The following is a 17,916-nucleotide window of genomic DNA, read 5'->3' as shown; positions in this document are numbered from 1 at the left end:
TTTTCCATATAACCATATAACCATAACCATATAACATTCTACTTGTTTCCATCCTTTCTGGAATATCTCCACCTTCTAGTTACATACTGCATTGATATGAAGAGTTAAAGCAGGTTTATGTGTGACTTTAGTGTCATCTTCATACGTAGTGAAATATACATGTAATAATGCGCTTACAGTGTTGGATTCAAACATATATTGAGTGTTACATTTGCTTTATATTGACAAATATACCATTTATTTTCACATACTGTAAACAAAAGACTTAAGAAATAGAATTTTAGTACATACTCTATTAGTACATATTAAAGGGGCTATGTGTTGGAATGCAAAGGTGCAATATGTTAGCCGCGCAAGCTAGCGATTCGAACCGGGAGCTTGGGGTATTAGTGTTTTCACTGCTAGCATAAGGAGCTCAGGACCGGGACGAGAGGACGAGACTCGCTGGTTAGCACGCAAACTTCAGTAGATATCTCTGCAACACAACACACGGGCATCATCTTGACAAAGTTGTTATTGTTCCACACTCTTCTCATTGTTTCATGCGGCAGCAGTTAGGAGGTTAATCTGTTGCTGCCCCTATTTCTTTTAAGAATGACTTTGACAGGCCTGACCAAACTTAACAAACAAACTCTCATTGTTTTCATGACTGAATAGAATGAATAAACAAACTGACATTAGGGGACAACACAACGTCGTACTGTTTTCCTCTGTTTATATGTGGCGGACCCTGCCACCTTTTTAGCTTCCAGCAGTCTTCTGGGGACCTTATTCTCCTCTGAGAGCAGCTTGTTTATTCAGTTACGGGAAAGATAAATATTTCTGAGTTTGTATTATTACCTCATTCAAATTATAATCATTAACATTCTGAGTTTGAATTTCTTCTCCAAAGAACCACATGGGTTATCAATTACATTAATCGTCATTTGAGTTTTGGCAGTCAATGAAACGGTTTATAAATCATTATCAACATTATTTGTGTGAACATTAATAAGCAACGACTGATGTTTATAACTCTTTACGATGCTTGATTAAAAGTTTCTGAAGCATTTCATCGTTTCAAATAGCCATTAAAGTTTATATTTATGTATTTACAATGTATTACTGATGATTATTATAAAGTGTTACCTGTTTTTAATGTCTTACATTATGTTTTTCAGCAATGTGACTGTATGCTTGCCCCTAAAGAGGAAGTGCGCGCTCTTTGACACACGACCAATAAACCCGAGGCACCTGCAGGTTAAAAAATTCTCATGGTCACACCTACGGTAAGTCTCTGGGAAGGGTGTGTTTGTCCAAAGAACCCCCCCCTCCTTCCCCCCATTTTTACCCCGAGTACGAGGGAGGAAGGAGGAATGAGTCATGCACATGTCAGTGGTATTGTACAGCCCGGACCGGGCCAAAAGTTCATTTAATTTCTCCCTAAGTGGGAAAACATGTTTGAGTAAACATTGGAACCCCCCCGTTGGAGCTTGACGTCTTAATGCGAGGCGAGAGGGAAAAGGCCCGAAGGGAGTGAGGGAGTGAGGGGTGGATTTTTTACCCAAAAAAAATCTTTACGGTTAGCTCCAATCGTATGTAAAGAATAACATAGTGGGAGGGAAGAGGGGTTGGGGGGGAGTCATTGGTTACATGGTGCTCCTTTAAAAGAGCCTCCCTGAGGTGCTGGAAGGAGTCCAGCCCTATCAGTCTCATAGCACAAGAGGATTAGCTCTTTATCCCGGGTGATTTCATAGAAAAGAGGTACACGCCACATTATGTCTTATTATATAGTGCAGGGGCAAGCCATTTTTTTTCTTTCACATGACTAATGATCACCCACATCACTCCGAAACCTCGCCGTGACCCCCGTCTAGCTTCTCTTCTCCACCCCCCGTTCCCACGGAGAGGCCAGAAACTTGACGGAAGTCGGCGTATTGGCTTGTACGCGAGCCGCCAAAACATGGAATCCAACCTCAGGTTTCCTGGCTGATATTTGCTGAATTAACTCTCCGGGCGGATGTAGAAATTATAACACCTGTGAAAAGTGGGAAAATAAGGAGGCCAGGGAAAGGGCACGCTGTTATTGGGAAATACTTGTCATTTCTCATCTACCCCTCGGTTTCCATGACGTCAGAGCCCCCGTCGCCCCCACCTATTAACCACAAGCTCACATCATACTATATAAGAAGGGCTGGGTGGCTGAATAGCCACGGTGCGGCCCGCATTATTGCAACCTTCCCTGTCTTGTTGCGGTCTCATAGGCTCTCGCTCTCTATCCCGTCGCTGGAGCTCGGGCACTCAGAGGCACATAAGGAAACATTTGTTCCCAGTCTGGTTGAATGGAGCCTTGTGTTGGAGGTAGTCAAAGAGATACAAGGGGATAGGACATCCAAACAGTCCCAACACAAGAGCCGTGCTCTGAAGCCCCTCTCTGTCTGAGCCGGGCCAGTAATGAATGTCCTCTAGTCTTAATCACTCTCAGAGCACACACTGGAGATATGACTGACTCCATTGTCCTCCCCTCTATGTTTTTGTATGTTGGAAGCAGAAGTCGCAGAGGTCATCGCTTCCAGTAAATATTAGATTTGTTTCACCGCCACCTGGTTGATCAGCGCGCCGCCTGAATGGGCCCTTTGGAGGGGAGATTTTTTTTTTTCCTGCGTCACACATTTTACAGCCGCGCTCCTTTGATATGTGCACTACTGTCATCTCACAATATTTGAATCTTGAAGTCAGTCTGTCAGCTTTGTTTCTCCCCGGATCTGCATCCCGGATCTCTGGAAGCCGTGTTCAGGATGGCTTGTGCGCTCTCTGGATATGATTATCCTTGTCACACCAATCTGGAAAACATTTGTATGCACATTAGCGCATACCTACGAACACACACTGGCGGGAGTAAAGACACGGAGGAGAAGGAGGAGGATGCACACACACACTTGCAGGCGCTTGTGCACACACACCCACAGGATGGGCCTGCAGGCGTGCATGCATCGTGCATGTACACACACTGAGATACGGTGCATTTTCGTTTTGATTTGTCTCTGTTGTGAGGCTGAGACGTGAAAGCAGGAGGAATTATTAATTATTAATTACATGTATTAATTATTAATGAAAGAGCTGAGAGGCGGGGTCGACTTTTGCGCGAGACGCGTTGTCAGCACAGTGAACCAGGTACAAATTTAAAAACCTTTTCTTTTCTTGCTTTCTTCTTCTTTTTTTTCCTCCAAAGGGAAAAAAAAGAAAGAAAAAAAAAACCCTTCACACAGCAGCGGTGGCTTAGGAATGCGAGACAGGAATGCTGTTGAGTTACTATAAAGGGGGTTTGATCACTGAAAACAATGTCTTTGTGTTTTCATCCCTGGCTCTAGTCACGCAATGCTGTGTGCCCGAAAAAACCTCCAGCAACTTTTCAACCCCGGCACACAAGAAAGCCATCAAGTACCTGCAATTGACAGAATCGCGTGCAATTCAGGTACTCCAGGATTGCGCTGGAGCGCGGCCAAAGCGGGTAGTCAAGGAAAAGGCGGAGTGGAGCCTCACCTGCTTTGAGTGCAGGGCAGCAGTGTTGTGATTGTCAGGGAGGAGGAAGCCACTTCAGCTTCTTTAACCACATAGATATGGATTAATAGGACCATAAAATGTACACAGCATCATCACAAACACCTCATGATAAGCATCATTCACAGATTTTATGATAAGGATCATGAAAACACATTTTTCAGTAAGCGGAATTAAAATCGTTTTAATAGGCATGATTAAGAAATGGTAAATCTATAGTTCATTAAACTTTAATTAATAGCTAACTGTTTGTTAACAGACAATGACATGCTTTATAATCTATTTATTAAACAACTGTAGAGTCTTCTAAACATCAGTTCTAGCTTTGAAACAAACAGTTTTTCTCAACAAATGGTTTATAAAGCGTTTAATCGCTTATTAGCAGTGAAATAACTACTGACTAAAGCTGAATTCACTTTAAATGTATCATTTATTTATGATGCTAATTATAAAGTGTCACCAATTGTCTTACTTGAGGTTCACCAACACATGCCGGGTCTTCATTAATTTGCAGCCAAACTACATCACAGTGACGTGACATGTACATAACCGACATACTCACAGCTACACAATCAATGCGCTTAGTTTCAGTATTTGTATTTAGGAAGAATTCATTATGTCTTAAAATAGACTTCTCCGCTCCACGTTCCTCCGGGAAAATCCAGTCCTTGTTTTTTTGACGTTGAGGGGAAGCTATGATCCCAGAAATACAAGCAAGCCTGGAGGTGGTTAGGACATGAAAGTGAGGTGAGAAAGACAAGAGATTCATTCATGGGAAGGTGATTCAAGGCACCGACATCCCTGTATCTCTGCGCAGCGACAGATGATCATTATTACTCACTCGCACCGCTCACACAGGGCTCACACGCAACCTGGCATCTGACTGACACGCGATGATTGATTGCAACAAGGCTCCAACAGCTTGTTGTCATGACATAACAGGTTACCTGACTGTTACAGCTTCATGCTGCTACTACTACTAATAATAATAGTGTTACCTTTGTGTGTTTGTTTTTACTTTGCATTTTAATGAACACTGCTGTGAATATGCAAAGTGTTTTTTGTACTTCCCAGTCAGGTGTGTAAAGGTGTGGGGGGGCTGTAATGAAGAGACAAGTTTAAAGGTGCACTGTGTAGTTCTGGGGAAGACATTTTAATCAGAAGGGAAAGATCTTTATGCTGCAACAAACTAAATAAACAAACTGAGCTTAGAGGACAACACACTTTAATACTGTTTGACTTATATTTGGCGGACCCCGCCACCTTTCTAGGACCTTATTTTCCCCTGACAGCTGCTTGATTTTCAGTCATGGGGAAAACAATACATTTCAGAGTTTGTGTTACTATCCAAAACAACACAGTGCCCCTTGAAAATAATAATCACGATGATATATTGCTATTTGTCACAGGGTTGAATCAATGCAAGAATACAGTTCAAACCTGTTTGGCCTTCTAAGGTAATTATATTCAGAAGTATTATACTTATTTTGAACTATAATTCCATGCATTTCCCCCTTCTTCTTCTTTTTTTTTAAAGTTTCAAATCTGATACCAATCTCTTGTCTTCAAATCTTTAGCCGCCTCCTACAATGAACTCCATGTACCGTCATGCCTCGCGCGCCTACGTCGTGCCGAGGGCTGCATGTGCTCCGCCGCTCTGCTCCAACTATGGCTCAGTGCGGCTCCGGCTCTTCACGGGAGTGCATCGTACGAGCGGCGGAGAGCCCTCAGCGGAGCTCCTGCAGGGAGCCCATCACTGCAGCGGGACGGGAGCGGACCGGACCGGACCGTGAGGAGGAACCACCTTGTTTTTACCCCTTGTTGGACGTAACCACGCTGATCGATCTGCTCGTGTTGGCCTGAACGCCAATCGTTTTTGTTTTGTTTTGTTTTTTTTGTTTTTTTTTACGCACGGATTCTTTGGACGCGTGAAGCGGATTAAATTGCTGCCGTGGCGGCACTGACACACGTGGAGATATCATGATTATTTATTATTTATTATTGCTGATAAAAGTGTGACGATGGCAGCGGCTGATGGATTCAGCAGTCCAGCTGCGACCCGTCCCGTTGGATATAAGGAAACACTGTCCCTCACACGGGATGAGTGGTGTCCATTACTCTGCCGGACACGCCGTTTGGCGGACAGACGAGTCTCTTGGGATCCTTAACGCGTGTGAGCCGGTGTCACAGACAGCCGGTGTGCAATGGTACGGATTTTTGTTTGATTTTTATGGGGGGAAAAAATCGCCTGGTGGATTTTGGCACAAAGAAAAGGGAATATCCTGGATTATATTCTGAGAGCGATGCTCGGCAGATGTTCCTGGGCGATAATGACAGCACGCGTCTCTTCACCCGGCAGGTACGTGAGAGCAGACTTCTACACTGAAGTCTTACGAGCTGAACATGAGTGTCTTTTCCTTTTATGTTTGTTTTCCCTATCAGGAGTTGACTTAATTCAGAAAGCAGGGGAATACATTTGATAAGAAAAAGCGGTTCTACCTACAGTGGCTGTTCGGACTAAAGGTTCTGTTCCCCCCACACTCGGACACATCTTCACACCCACCTTCCACTCCTCTCCCTCGGGATTCCACGGGACAGCCATTATCATTATGCGTGGTGTGTGTGTGTGTGTGTGTGTGTGTGTGTGTGGAGGGGGGCGTGTTTGGCACCCACTTACCTGCGCCACATACTCAGCCTCACCTGTTCACCTCTCTTGGGTTCATTATGCGCGCTTCTCTCCCCCCTAAATAAGGTCGTTTTTTGTTGTTGTTGTTTTATTTTATTTTATTTTTATAAATACACCGCCTGACAGCCCCTCACCCTTTGCGACCCATCATTCACACCTGCACTGCCCAGTGTGTCCTGTCATAGCTGTAAAAAAAAAAAAATGTGCCAGGCACAGTGACCTAACCTGTGGACCACCCCACTTCTCCCTACAAGGGGGGGGGCTCCATTCAGGTGAGGTCATATCTGGAAGGGGGTGGGTGGGGGGTTGGTGCTAATGTGAGGCACCTGTCACCTGACATATGGAGCAAAACCTGCTCATGTTCAGATGCTGTGTTTGAGTTGGAGACTACAGGTGGACTCCCGTATGAGCCGTTTGAGGTCAGGGATCCATGTGTGACATAACTGTGCAGTGGGTGCACCCCGGTGAGGCCTCCACCTTCCTCTTCCTGGAGAATTCCACCTATTGTTGCTGCGAAGGGGAGGGGGGCACAGAGACCCCACTATATGTCTGCACACAGCGCAGAGGCACAGACCAACGACCGATTCGGCCCCCCACCCACCCCACGCCCCCTTCTAACTCAGCAACCACCAGCACACACACACACACACACACACACACACACACACACACCCCCTCCATTAGAAATCTTCTGCAAACAAGACCCCCTTTCTCCACTGAAGAGGGACCCTCTGTCTAATGCCAAGTGACTCTCATGGCCAGCATTGACGGTGGGACACTTGCTTCACAAAAGGAGCTGAAGTGTCAAATAAACTCGGTCAGAGCCCCCGACACACAAGAATTCCTTTATCTGGCACCCTGGGAGGCAGACAAAGACAGACTTTGTGTCAGCGAGCAGGCCTTGACTAAACACTGGGCCTTTTTTTTTTTTTTTTTTTTTTACTCCTACTCCTCTTCTCACAACTTCTGCCTCTTCTTCCTCCTCCTCCTTTTGTCATTTTCGAACGGCGGAGCGGGACCATGTCGCCGCCGTGACCCCTCTGCCCGCCCCTGCATCTGTCCAGCAAGCTGCACACACACACACACACACACACACACACACACACACACACACACACACACACACCTCGCCGTCAAGTCGGCGTCATAAATACATCTACTTGTATTTGGATGCTTTTTGTTTATTTCCTGAGAATAGCAAAAGCAGGAGTGTCGTTTCCTCGAACGGCAGAGTGTTGTTGGATGAGCTGTCATGTGATACTCCTGCGGTGAACCGCAGTGGAGAGCCACATTGGCACACCAGGGTCAGAGTCGCTTAACAACCACTCTGTTATCGTCGGGTAAACAACTTCTGAGCTCCTCACACTGGTTTCCATAACCTTTTTTTCGAAGTCTCACCTGGACAGTTAGAGGTCACACACACAGCTCGGACGAAATGGACATGCGCTCTCGAAACACAGCAGTGATGCTGTAGAGGTCCAAACTGCTCGTCTGCAAGTCCAAAGTTCTTGAAAGTGACCTCATACGGCGTAGAGATGAACCTCTGGGAAATGTAACAGCTCAGAGCTGAACGTGTGCATCGTGTGTGCACCCACCCACCACCACCACCAGCGCTCAGGCGATAGTCCCCCAGCACGGCGGGGAAGGTAAACAGATCGAGTTGCTGTGGTCGAGTGTGTTAATGGTGTGTTTATGAGCTTAGGTTGAGTGGTGATATATCATGTCCAGACTCAAGTCCCACCTCGGGGGTCCCTGGCCTTGATCAGGGCTCGGTATCGCATGTTTGTGTGCGTGTGACATCGTGCACAGGTGACGACGCTGACTGAGCGGCAGTGACCTCCGGGTGAACTCGGTGTCACGACCGTTTTCGGGAAAAGCGACAGGGAAGTTAATCGCATTTTAAATCGCACCCTCGGCGTTACCTCGCCGGGAGAACAAAAAAACATCCCTCCATCCTGTCAGATAACCTTTCAGCGAGCTCCATGAGAAATATCAGGCCTGAGAGCGAAGCCGTTGTGTCCTTTCATATAGAGCACCATTTATACAGTGTGTGTGTGTGTGTGTGTGTGTGTGTGTGTTTAGAATGAGCTCAAAAGTTTGTCTGAACAGGAGAACTGTCATTTATTAGTAGTGCTGGAACAATGGGGAGCTTGTCTCCGGGGTGGTGGGGGCCAGAGGGGGGCCAGAGGGGGCCGGTGGAGCCAGGGGAGGGTGGCCTGAGATTGGGCAGCAGCCTCTGACCAAGAACAAGCCCCTGTCTGATGGAGAGAACTGCTGACCCTTCCTGAGTAAAATGGCACCTTTGTTTCGAGGTGTATGTGTTTGTGCCTATGTGTTTATGCGTGTGTGTGTGTGAGAGTGAGGGAGAGGGAGAAGGAGAGAGGTTTTTGAAAAGCCGGGAGCACTGTGTAGAGTGTGTTTTTTCTTTTTTCTTTTCTCAGTCGGTGATTTTCCCTCCGTTTGTGATTTTCTCTCGGCTTCTAAAGGTGCGCTGTGGATGCTTTTTGTTTCTCTTTTTTTGCAGAAGAAATGTTAAATCGGAAGAGAAACAGAAAGCTTTTCTGCCAAAAGGAAACTGAGTAAACAAACTGACCCGACACAGTTTCAGACTGTTTTACTTCTGTTATATGTGGCGGACCCTGCCACCTCTCTAGCCTCCAACAGTGTTCTGGGGACCTTATTTTACCTCTGACAACAGCTTGTTTATCCGGTTATTGGCTGTGTTGTCACCTCATCAATATTAATATTCTGAGCTTGAATTAGATTAACGAACATATGTGAGAAGTGTGTCATGTTGTGGGCAGCCGTCTCATCAGTCTGCCCAGAATTTGACATTTTTCACAGACAACAGGCGCGACGTCCTGAACGTCGGCTCCGAGGAGACACTTCAGTTCGTCCGGTTCGTCCCCGGCGAGGCATCATCTCCTCGGATGCCATGACACCAGACCACCGCGTCAGACTAATTAGCTATTTTGTGTTGCCCCCCCCCCCCACCACCCTCTGGCCTGTCGCCCACCGCCTGGTCACCGCTTTTCTTTTCCACTGACCTACCACTGATTGTCTCCTCTCTGTCTAATGATGCTCATGAGGGGAGAGATGCTTTGTTTAAAAGGGGGGAAAAAAAGGAGGTAGGAGAGAGGAGGAGTAAGTAAGTGCTGGTGGGGTAATGGCAGCAGATTGCTGATTTCCTACAGGGGAAAAACCACAACTTGGAGGGTGTGTTTGTGAGTGTGTATGTGTGTGTGGTGCCCCACTTTGGGAGTTATCAGGAAGTGGGAGGCTGAGAGAGACTGAGAGTAGAGGAAGTGGCGAAGGGACGGGATTGGGGAGGGGGGGATTCTTTCGAAAGCGATGCCTCTGGGTCTCGTGCGCTCCGATTAAAAAACCTCCCCCTGCATCTGGCACACTTATTTAACTCCCGTCCCCTCCTGTCCTCAACCTCCCTCCCGTCTGAGCCCCTGCAGAGGAAGGAGTTGCAGAGGTAGAGATGGAGATGGAGAGGCGCTCAAAAGGTGAGAGGGGAGAGAGATGGGCGGAGGACAGGCGAGCAAAAAAGCAAACAGCGAAGACACACAGTGCAGCACAAGGGGCACCTCTGTCGGGGCCCCGGACACAAGACAGACAGCACTCCATTCAGCCACGGGGGGAAGGCTGCGTGCACCGCCCACCACACCACCAGCCACCAGCCACCTCACCACCAGGATCTGCAAAAAAAAAAAAACAGGCCGAACGCAAGCAGGCAAGAATGAGAAGGGTGCGTTCAGGTGCCTTCTCAACCCTGCCCTCGTAAGCGATAAAAAACGTAGTATATCAAAACCGATCTCGACGCTTCGAATGCCGCACATTCCTCCTCCTGTTTTTTTCTTCTCAATTAAAGTGACCTCTCTCTTTCCTCCCGTGAGCTCTCAGGTTTTTTTTTTTTTTGGAGGGAAAATTCCTTCCCTTTGTGTTCTCGCAAATGTCACATTCCAGCGAACCTGTGACCACATTCTGCCTTTTTTTTTTTTTTTTTTTTTACTTAGCCAGTCGCACCTACAAGAGTGAGCCATCCTCATTCAGCGGTTTCTCTTCTTTTTTTTTCCTCCCTCTTCATCGAGCCACTCTTTTCACTCCTCGTCCCCCCCCCAGCCCCCTTTTCCTCTTTCCTTCTCAGTGGGGAGGATAAAGGAGACATTTTCAGTGTGAAGAGGAGCGTGAAATTTCCTGCGTGACCTCCCCGGGGACACAGCAAGACCACCAGGCTCCTCAGACGACCATGTGTGTGTGTGTGTGTGTGTGTGTGTGTGTGTGTGTGTGTGTGAGAGAGTGTGTCTGTGAAATCCAGTGCTTGTGTAGGAGACCAGTGTCCTACACACACACACACACACACATACACACACACACACGGTCGTCACAAACACACACACTGGCTGAGCGTTTTGTATTTTTAGCAGTGTTAAAATGAGAGTAAACGAGGTCGAGCCACGCCGTCGATTATCATCATTTAGAAGGTGCCATCAGCGTGATCGCTGGCTGGCAGGGTTAGCCCTGAGCCTCCTTCTCTCTGACAGACACATGCTGCCGGAGTGGAAGAGGTGGCTGTCAGTGCCCCCCCCCTCCCCATGACCAGAGGCACTGATAAGCGTACAGCACCAAAGTGCTGTAATGACAGCTGAATCAGCTGGAGGCTGTCCAGGCGACAGGCTGTCATCACCGGGCATCACTCATCCATCCATCCATCCATCCATCCATGTGCCATCATGAAAAGCTGCATGAAGTGTTCTATGATTTAAAAAAAGAATTGGTTATATTCCGTCTAAGGTTTGTTTTTTAAAAATGGCTTTGAGGAAAGGTGGCTGTGTGGCAGTGCAGGCAGTAGTCGGTGTATTTATTATACTCTGCTGCCCCCTTGTGGACAAAGTAGGTTGTAACATGAAAATGGCTTCGTGGGCTGCATTTTCTTCAGTCGGCCACTGAAGATCTGTGGCGCTAATTCATTCATTATTCATCGAATATGTCCCCCCCCCCCATACCTTTATTTATAATCAGTGACTGGCAGTTACAGTATTCAGTACAATCATTGCATATTAACAGTCTTATCACAAGGTCTATCAAAAATTATCAGAAAAAAAGTTTTTCAAGTTTTTACATCATTTGTATATACTTTTTTGTCTTGGCATTAATACATTTGAAATCTGTGGATGAATTGTTCAGGGTATTTTCTTTATATATTTATTTATTGTAACACCATTTCCCTTTTTTTTTATCCACTATTATGACTCCAAACATGATATTATCATATTCAGGATTTGGTAATTGAATGTCCTATTTGAAATTCAGACCCCCACATTTCAGTATCAGGAATACTAAATGTACAAATGTTTTTATAACCAATATTAAATCTTCCTTTTAGAAGTGCGTTACAGGGAAGAATATCATTCAACATTTTGAAAAAAATAAACAAAGTAATTCCCCAGAAAGCTGCTTGTGCTTTAGGAAACAAAAGTGTAACAGTGTCAGTTTTGCTCAACTGTCATCAGCCATAGAAATGTTGAAAATAAAAGCTCTGCATTGATTTTAGCAACAGCTTCACCAAAGTCACTCAGAATATAATCAAAATTCCTCTTTTAAACTTAATATAAATAATTCTGTCCCAATGACATTTGATCAAAACTATCAAAACCAGAGCAATGACAACTAAGGTGACAGAATGTAATTAATCATTATTAATTTTATTGAGATGTTCATTCAGTCCCACACAGAAACAGTTTGTGTTGGAAAGTGCTAATTTGAAAACAAATTGACCATAATTACAATTTATGGTCACTAAACAGTAACTTTTCTCTCATGTTCTCAAGTCCTAATTCCTTTGATTGAACCTTGACCTGAGGTGCATGTTTTATTCTGAAAGGCACAACTAGTTTATTTCTGTAGCAGCTTTCAGACCCAAGGCAATCAAAACATCAACATTTCATGAAAACAGTAAAAACAAAACTGAAAACAAGCAAAAGTAGTACAAAGAAACAGCATTTAGATGACAATACAAACTAGAATAAGTAAATGAATGGTCACAGATCAAAAACAAGTTATGTGTCTAACTTATTAGATTCCGCAATAAACAGCTATGTTCCCAGCCCTGATTTATACCAGCTGACAGTTGTAGGTATTCAGGAAACTTACTGAAGAGCATCGAACCTAATAGTGGAATGTTCCCATGCTCCCAACAGGCTGATCCAAACTATCGGCTCGTCAGCGAGCTCTGCTGAAGCCTGATAATGACCCGTACATTTCAGCCAGGTGCGCTGGAGCAGGGAAGGGAAGGTGATTACATCACCTGGTCTTGTTTTGGTGCCGGACTGCGGTGACGGCTGTACTGAAATCTTTCCTCGATTCCATTTGGGAAAGGCTCCTTCAGTCCCATCAGGGATATCTGACCAGACTGTGTCAGTCATTTGGGGAAAAAAATATCAGCTGTTAACTTACACTCTGAAGAGTTTTCTGGAAGGTATTTCTTCATCAGAGGTCATACACTGTGGATATGTTGGGTTTCAGTGTGTTTCTCCATGATTCTCCCGTAGACTTCAATACAACCGACACACCAGTCCGGCACCAGAGCAACATTCAGTGACCTAATGACCCCTACTTTTTCTTTTTTAAGGCTCCTTGGAACTGCTTCGAAGCAGCAAATGTGTCACTTTCCTCAAACACCACTAGAGGTCAGAGTTTGTCTCGAGACACACTGGGAGACTCCACTGTGCACCTCTTTACTATAACGTGCACTGAACTACGGATGGATGTCTTTTCATAAGTGGGATGAAATGAGCGTCTCCCACATCTCACATCACAGTGGACACACATCTGCAGATCTGCTTTGTGTCGGACATCTCTTCAGGTCAAACTGTCTGAGCTGCCTGCTCAAGGCTCAGCTGTAGTAGCTCCATTCTCTCTACTGGCTGTGTAAAACCCACCACTGCGCTACAGTTGACTGTATTAACCACAAGGTGTCGCTCTTGCATAAGACGACGTCCTCTCCTGCATCTAGAACAGTTTCTTGCTTTTTTTTTTCCAGTAATATTTGACAAGCATTCGTCTTTAACCCGTTACTATTTATCATCCTAAATCTTTGCTAAAGGGTGTTTTCACAGACTTTTAAATTTGTTTTGTTCATCATTATGCAAAGGTTACAGTGCACTCAGCAGTACATTTACTCACTAAATATTTCCAGTTGATGGCAATTTATACATCTACTCAACCACATCTCGGAGGCAGTATCGCACTATTCACTCCCCTATATTTGCCCGACAGGTTTTGGTACCGACACTTTTCAGATGACAGTTTGTCGCGCCCTTCCAGATGTGTTTGCACTGGATGTTTCCAGTGAATTGGGGGATCGTGTGTTTCTCTTTCGGTTAGATAAAAATTCCCTCCCAGATTCGCTAGAAAACGCAACTGAAACGGGCTCGTGAAAAGTTTTACCACAACAAAGAGGGTGATTTTATTCATGTATCTTCGCTGTCGATTAAACTACCCAAGGGCATATGAAGAACATCTGCACTAGTAAAATGCAACATACACGTTCAAGCAGGGAGCGTTTCTTTGACTTTTTTTTTTATACTTTATATTTTCAGTGTGGTTTTAACACTTCTGCTCAAGTAAACGGGTGTGAACATGTCCCCCACCACTGCCCAGCTCAGGCCTGTGGGTCTCCTCAGTCTCACATGTAATCACTAGATGGCACTGTGGGACCGCTGAATGTGCCGTCCCCCCCTCCCTTCCCTTCCCTCCTGAGAGTAAAGGCTACTTAGCATGTTGCAGTAACCCTGTGATCTATGAAGTAATGGATGCCGATTGGCATTATTATCTTCTTATTGCCCCTCATTCGTGCTCATCTCCCTTTGAAGATCAAAGTGGCCGTGTGCCTCTGTGCGCGCCGACGCTGATAAACTCACAGTGAACTTCAATAAAGCCAACTGTTCACTCTGTACATCTGTCGCTCTCAGACCCCTTCACACAGCTGCTTGAGATGCTGCTGAACCGAGTTTTTCAGAAGTCGGCGATGCCGTTTTTTTTTTTTTTTTTTTTTTTTTTTTAAACGTGCTGTCGTGAAGAAAAAGGCGAAGAAACTGAGCTGGGCGACAGTGTGAATGCAGATCTAATTCAACACTTATTTTTTATTTTTTATTTTTCTTTTTGGCTCCGCTCCACTCATCTGTGAAATTTCAGACATTGCAGAGCGCAGTATGAATGAGAGGGATGATACGAGGTGACATGTTTCAGGAACAGGTGGGGCGGCTTTTGATTGGCAGTAATCGCACGAGGATAAATCCACCTACAGTCTAGTTCCCACAGGTGGCTTTTATGTGTGGATGTTGGCACATGGCGTCCGGGCTCATAATTGCGGTTGTTTATTGCTCCGTGCATGTGTTAGAACTTATAAAACTTAGGCTAAAAGGACGTTTTTCTGTGCGTTCGGATCCGTTTAACTCCTCACAACCACTGCCGGAACCCGACTCACCCCTTCTGAGTGAACTTCCTTCTGATCATTGAGCGTTATGTTTTCTCGCTGCACACCTTGGACGGGCCCTTCCTTCCGCTTCCCTCTCGCTTGTGCCGCGCTTCATTGTTGAGCGCTGACCAACTTCTCGCTCTCGGCAAATCAGATCTGAGAATATGTCGTCTGTCAGGTTCCTGTCAGGTGGAGATTGTGGGAAAACGGTGTCATGGGAAGAAAGTTGTATTCACGGACGGATCGTTAATCTTCGGTGTTGTGTAACCGCGTGCACATGCGGCACGGTCCGTGCAGACCTCGTGCAGCGTTTCATGCGTGCAGGTATACGTTGGGTGAATAAGTGGATCAGGGCAGCGCATGTACTTTAAACACAGAGCCACACCTCCTGCAGTGTATGTCAAGTTGTTCAGATTTCTGCTTTTAGGTTTGTCACTGAGGGGACTTTAACCACCTTGAAGAGAGCTGTGCACACACACACACACACACACACACACACACACGCACACACACACAAACGTCTGCATAACCTTTGTAATATTTCTGCTGCCCGCGGTTCCTCCGGATCTCTCTTATCTACTTTCTTTCTGAGGAAAACCAACATCAAATTCCAAACCGTGGCCTTATCTGAGCCGCCCGGCCACTATTTGCCTCTGTTCTTTCTCTTTTTTTTGTCTTCATTGGATTTCTGTTTATTTTTCAGTGAAAGTGCGAGCCCACAGTTTACTCTCAGCCTCTCTGCGGAGAGCTTGTTGACACTAGCGCCTGCGTCAAATCTCGTTCCCTCTTGAGTGCCAGCGCTAAACCCGCCACAGGAGTCGATGGTTTGGTTGCGACACCGCTGCTCCCAGTTGCTTATCTTTCTCCCCATCCCTTCTCCGGTTCTCCAAAAGTAACTCATCTCTCCGTAATCATTCGACGCTCTAAATCCTTCAGCAGCTTTTGATAACAGCTACCGCGGGTTAGCCGAGCTGAGGGGGACCTGACCAGACGCGTCCAAGGCGGGCGGGCGGGTACTGTGGGCGCTCTCTCACCTTTAGGGAAGAGATCCACGTTTTTTTTGTTTTTTTTTTTTGCCCGAGCTATTGTTTATGGCAGACACTGTGAGCGGGTAGAATGAGCAAGTCAAGGTGGAGCTTCGAGTTAATGATTGACTCCGAACTCTCTGGAGTCTTTCCCTGGAGCCATTCTTTAGGATTGTTCATTAGCTGCACTTTTTTTATTTTTTTTGGGGGGGGGGGGGTTTCTGCACCTTTTTGAGCTCAGATGGCGCATGCCGGCTGCTGTGTGAACCACATTCTGCAGCAGTGCAATAAAGCATCGCACGGCGAGCCTTTCACCATAACTTTCTCTTACGCTTCTGCGCTCCCTGCGGTTGACGTTAATGGGGTGTTGTTAGTGGCAGCAGCTCCTTTAAAGGGCCTTCAAGCCGTACGCAGCAACCACGACCGCTCTCTGCTCGACACCCTTCCAACGCACGGGTAACCTCCACCAACGTCGGCAGCACCCCAATTAGAAAAATCAGGGGGCGGGGGAACCCTAGCGCAATGAAAATGACTAACTACGTCGCCCTACGTTGGGTGCTGCAGCCCAAATGGGGTGCACGTGTGTCGGGGCAGCTGTGTAGAGAGCAGCGTCTTATAGCCGGGGGTCCAACATATACACACATGTGCGTGAACACACATGAGGCGGGCATCAGCAGCGGCTGTCGTAAGCTCAGGTTTCAGTGCGTTTGTGCGAGGTGGGTACGTATGTTTGTGTGTGTTCCTCTGTTAGCTCCTCCACTGTAAACTCTGCCAACCGAGCCTCCACCAGACATCTGTCTTTCCCTCACACACACACACACACACACACACACACACACACACACATGCCTGCGCCACCTTCTCAGTAAATCCCCCGATTCGCCGTACAAGCTGCAACCTGAAACCCAAAAATCTGCGCTTATTAAAAGGGTGATCCGCAAGCAAATATAATTACAGCTGTGACATTTTCTAGAAATCGTGTATTAGTTGTGGGTTACGTGCGCCGGGTGACCTGTAAAGGCAGGTCTCACGTGTTTTTACTGTTACTCGGAGGCCTCTCGGAGAGCCTGGTGGCCGTGAGGGGTGCAGGTCAGAGGTCGCCCAGGTGAGTGAGGCCGGACTTTTCCAGAGCCGCGGCGCCACGCGGCAGACCCTGTTGTTCTGGAGGGTGCCGAGTCCGGGTCGAACACACGGCAGAGCAGATTGAGAAAAACAGCTTCTTTTTTTTTTTTTTTTTTGGAAAATGTGAGCGAAGTGGTCGGGGACCTGGTGGTTACTGATGGCAAGTTTCCCTCCCGCCAGCTGCCAGCTTATCGACTTTAACGATGTGAGCGAGCGATAGCCAGTCCCTGTGCCCCCTGGGTCTCCGTGTCCTTCATGCCCGCCAAGGCAGCAGCGCACCAATAAAGCCCCACATGGTACTGATTGAGAGGTATTACAGTTCCCTCTCCCCTCGCCCGCGTTCAATCATTCACCGAATCATGAAGATCAAAGAAACTGAAACAGGCCAGCACGTTTGATAATCTTTGTGCCTCAGAGGTTTTGCCTTCCCAGATCATCTAATGAAACAGGTTCTGCTAAAATAATGCACACACCGTCCTCTGACTAAATGGCCCCGTCTACCAGCAATTTTTGTTCAACTCGAGAATGAACTTTCTGCCTTGTGGCACTGCCAGCCCCTCCCCCTCCTCCTCCTCCTCCTGTAATTTTCATCCCTCCTTCACTATCACCTCCATTCCTCCCCCTGCCCTGCTCCTTCGACCGAGCTGTTTTGGAAGGAGCTCCGGGGGCAACGTTCATTTAAGAGTCAGATATAAACAGGCATTAAAAGGCAGCGTGGTCTTAATTAGCTGAAGCTGCTCGTATGTTTGCCGCGATTGTGTAATGTTTATGCTTCTGTGTGTGTGTGTGTGTGTGTGTGCCCGCTGACTCAGGCCACCGTGCTAATCACCTAGCCTGACTTTTACTGCCCTGCGCAATGTCGTAACAATGCCGGAGCAGGACGAGTGGTGAACGTTCACACCGGGGCACGAGGACGAGGAGACACCAGAGTCATGTCACCAAACACAAGTTAAATGTAGCTGCTATAGCAGATATATGCACGTATGTGTAAGAGGATTAGAAAAACAAAATGCATTCTGACCTTTTTCTGAGACTTTAATCTCAGATTTCTGTCTTTT

The 17,916-nt window shown here is 46.5% G+C and overlaps 1 long non-coding RNA gene across 1 annotated transcript in view; it reads left to right on the top strand.

Moving 5' to 3' along the window:
- Positions 1-1,199: 1,199 nt before the first annotated feature.
- Positions 1,200-17,916, top strand: part of LOC119014730 — a 59,648-nt gene continuing 42,931 nt past the window's right edge. Inside the window, exons 1-3 of the long non-coding RNA XR_005073056.1 lie at positions 1,200-1,268; positions 4,950-4,997; positions 5,118-5,899. This is a non-coding gene — a long non-coding RNA (uncharacterized LOC119014730). The remainder of the gene's footprint in view (positions 1,269-4,949; positions 4,998-5,117; positions 5,900-17,916) is intronic.

This window comes from Acanthopagrus latus, chromosome 23 (assembly GCF_904848185.1).
Source record: "Acanthopagrus latus isolate v.2019 chromosome 23, fAcaLat1.1, whole genome shotgun sequence".
Lineage (NCBI taxonomy): Eukaryota > Metazoa > Chordata > Actinopteri > Spariformes > Sparidae > Acanthopagrus > Acanthopagrus latus.
This window is presented reverse-complemented; position numbering and strand designations above follow the sequence as displayed.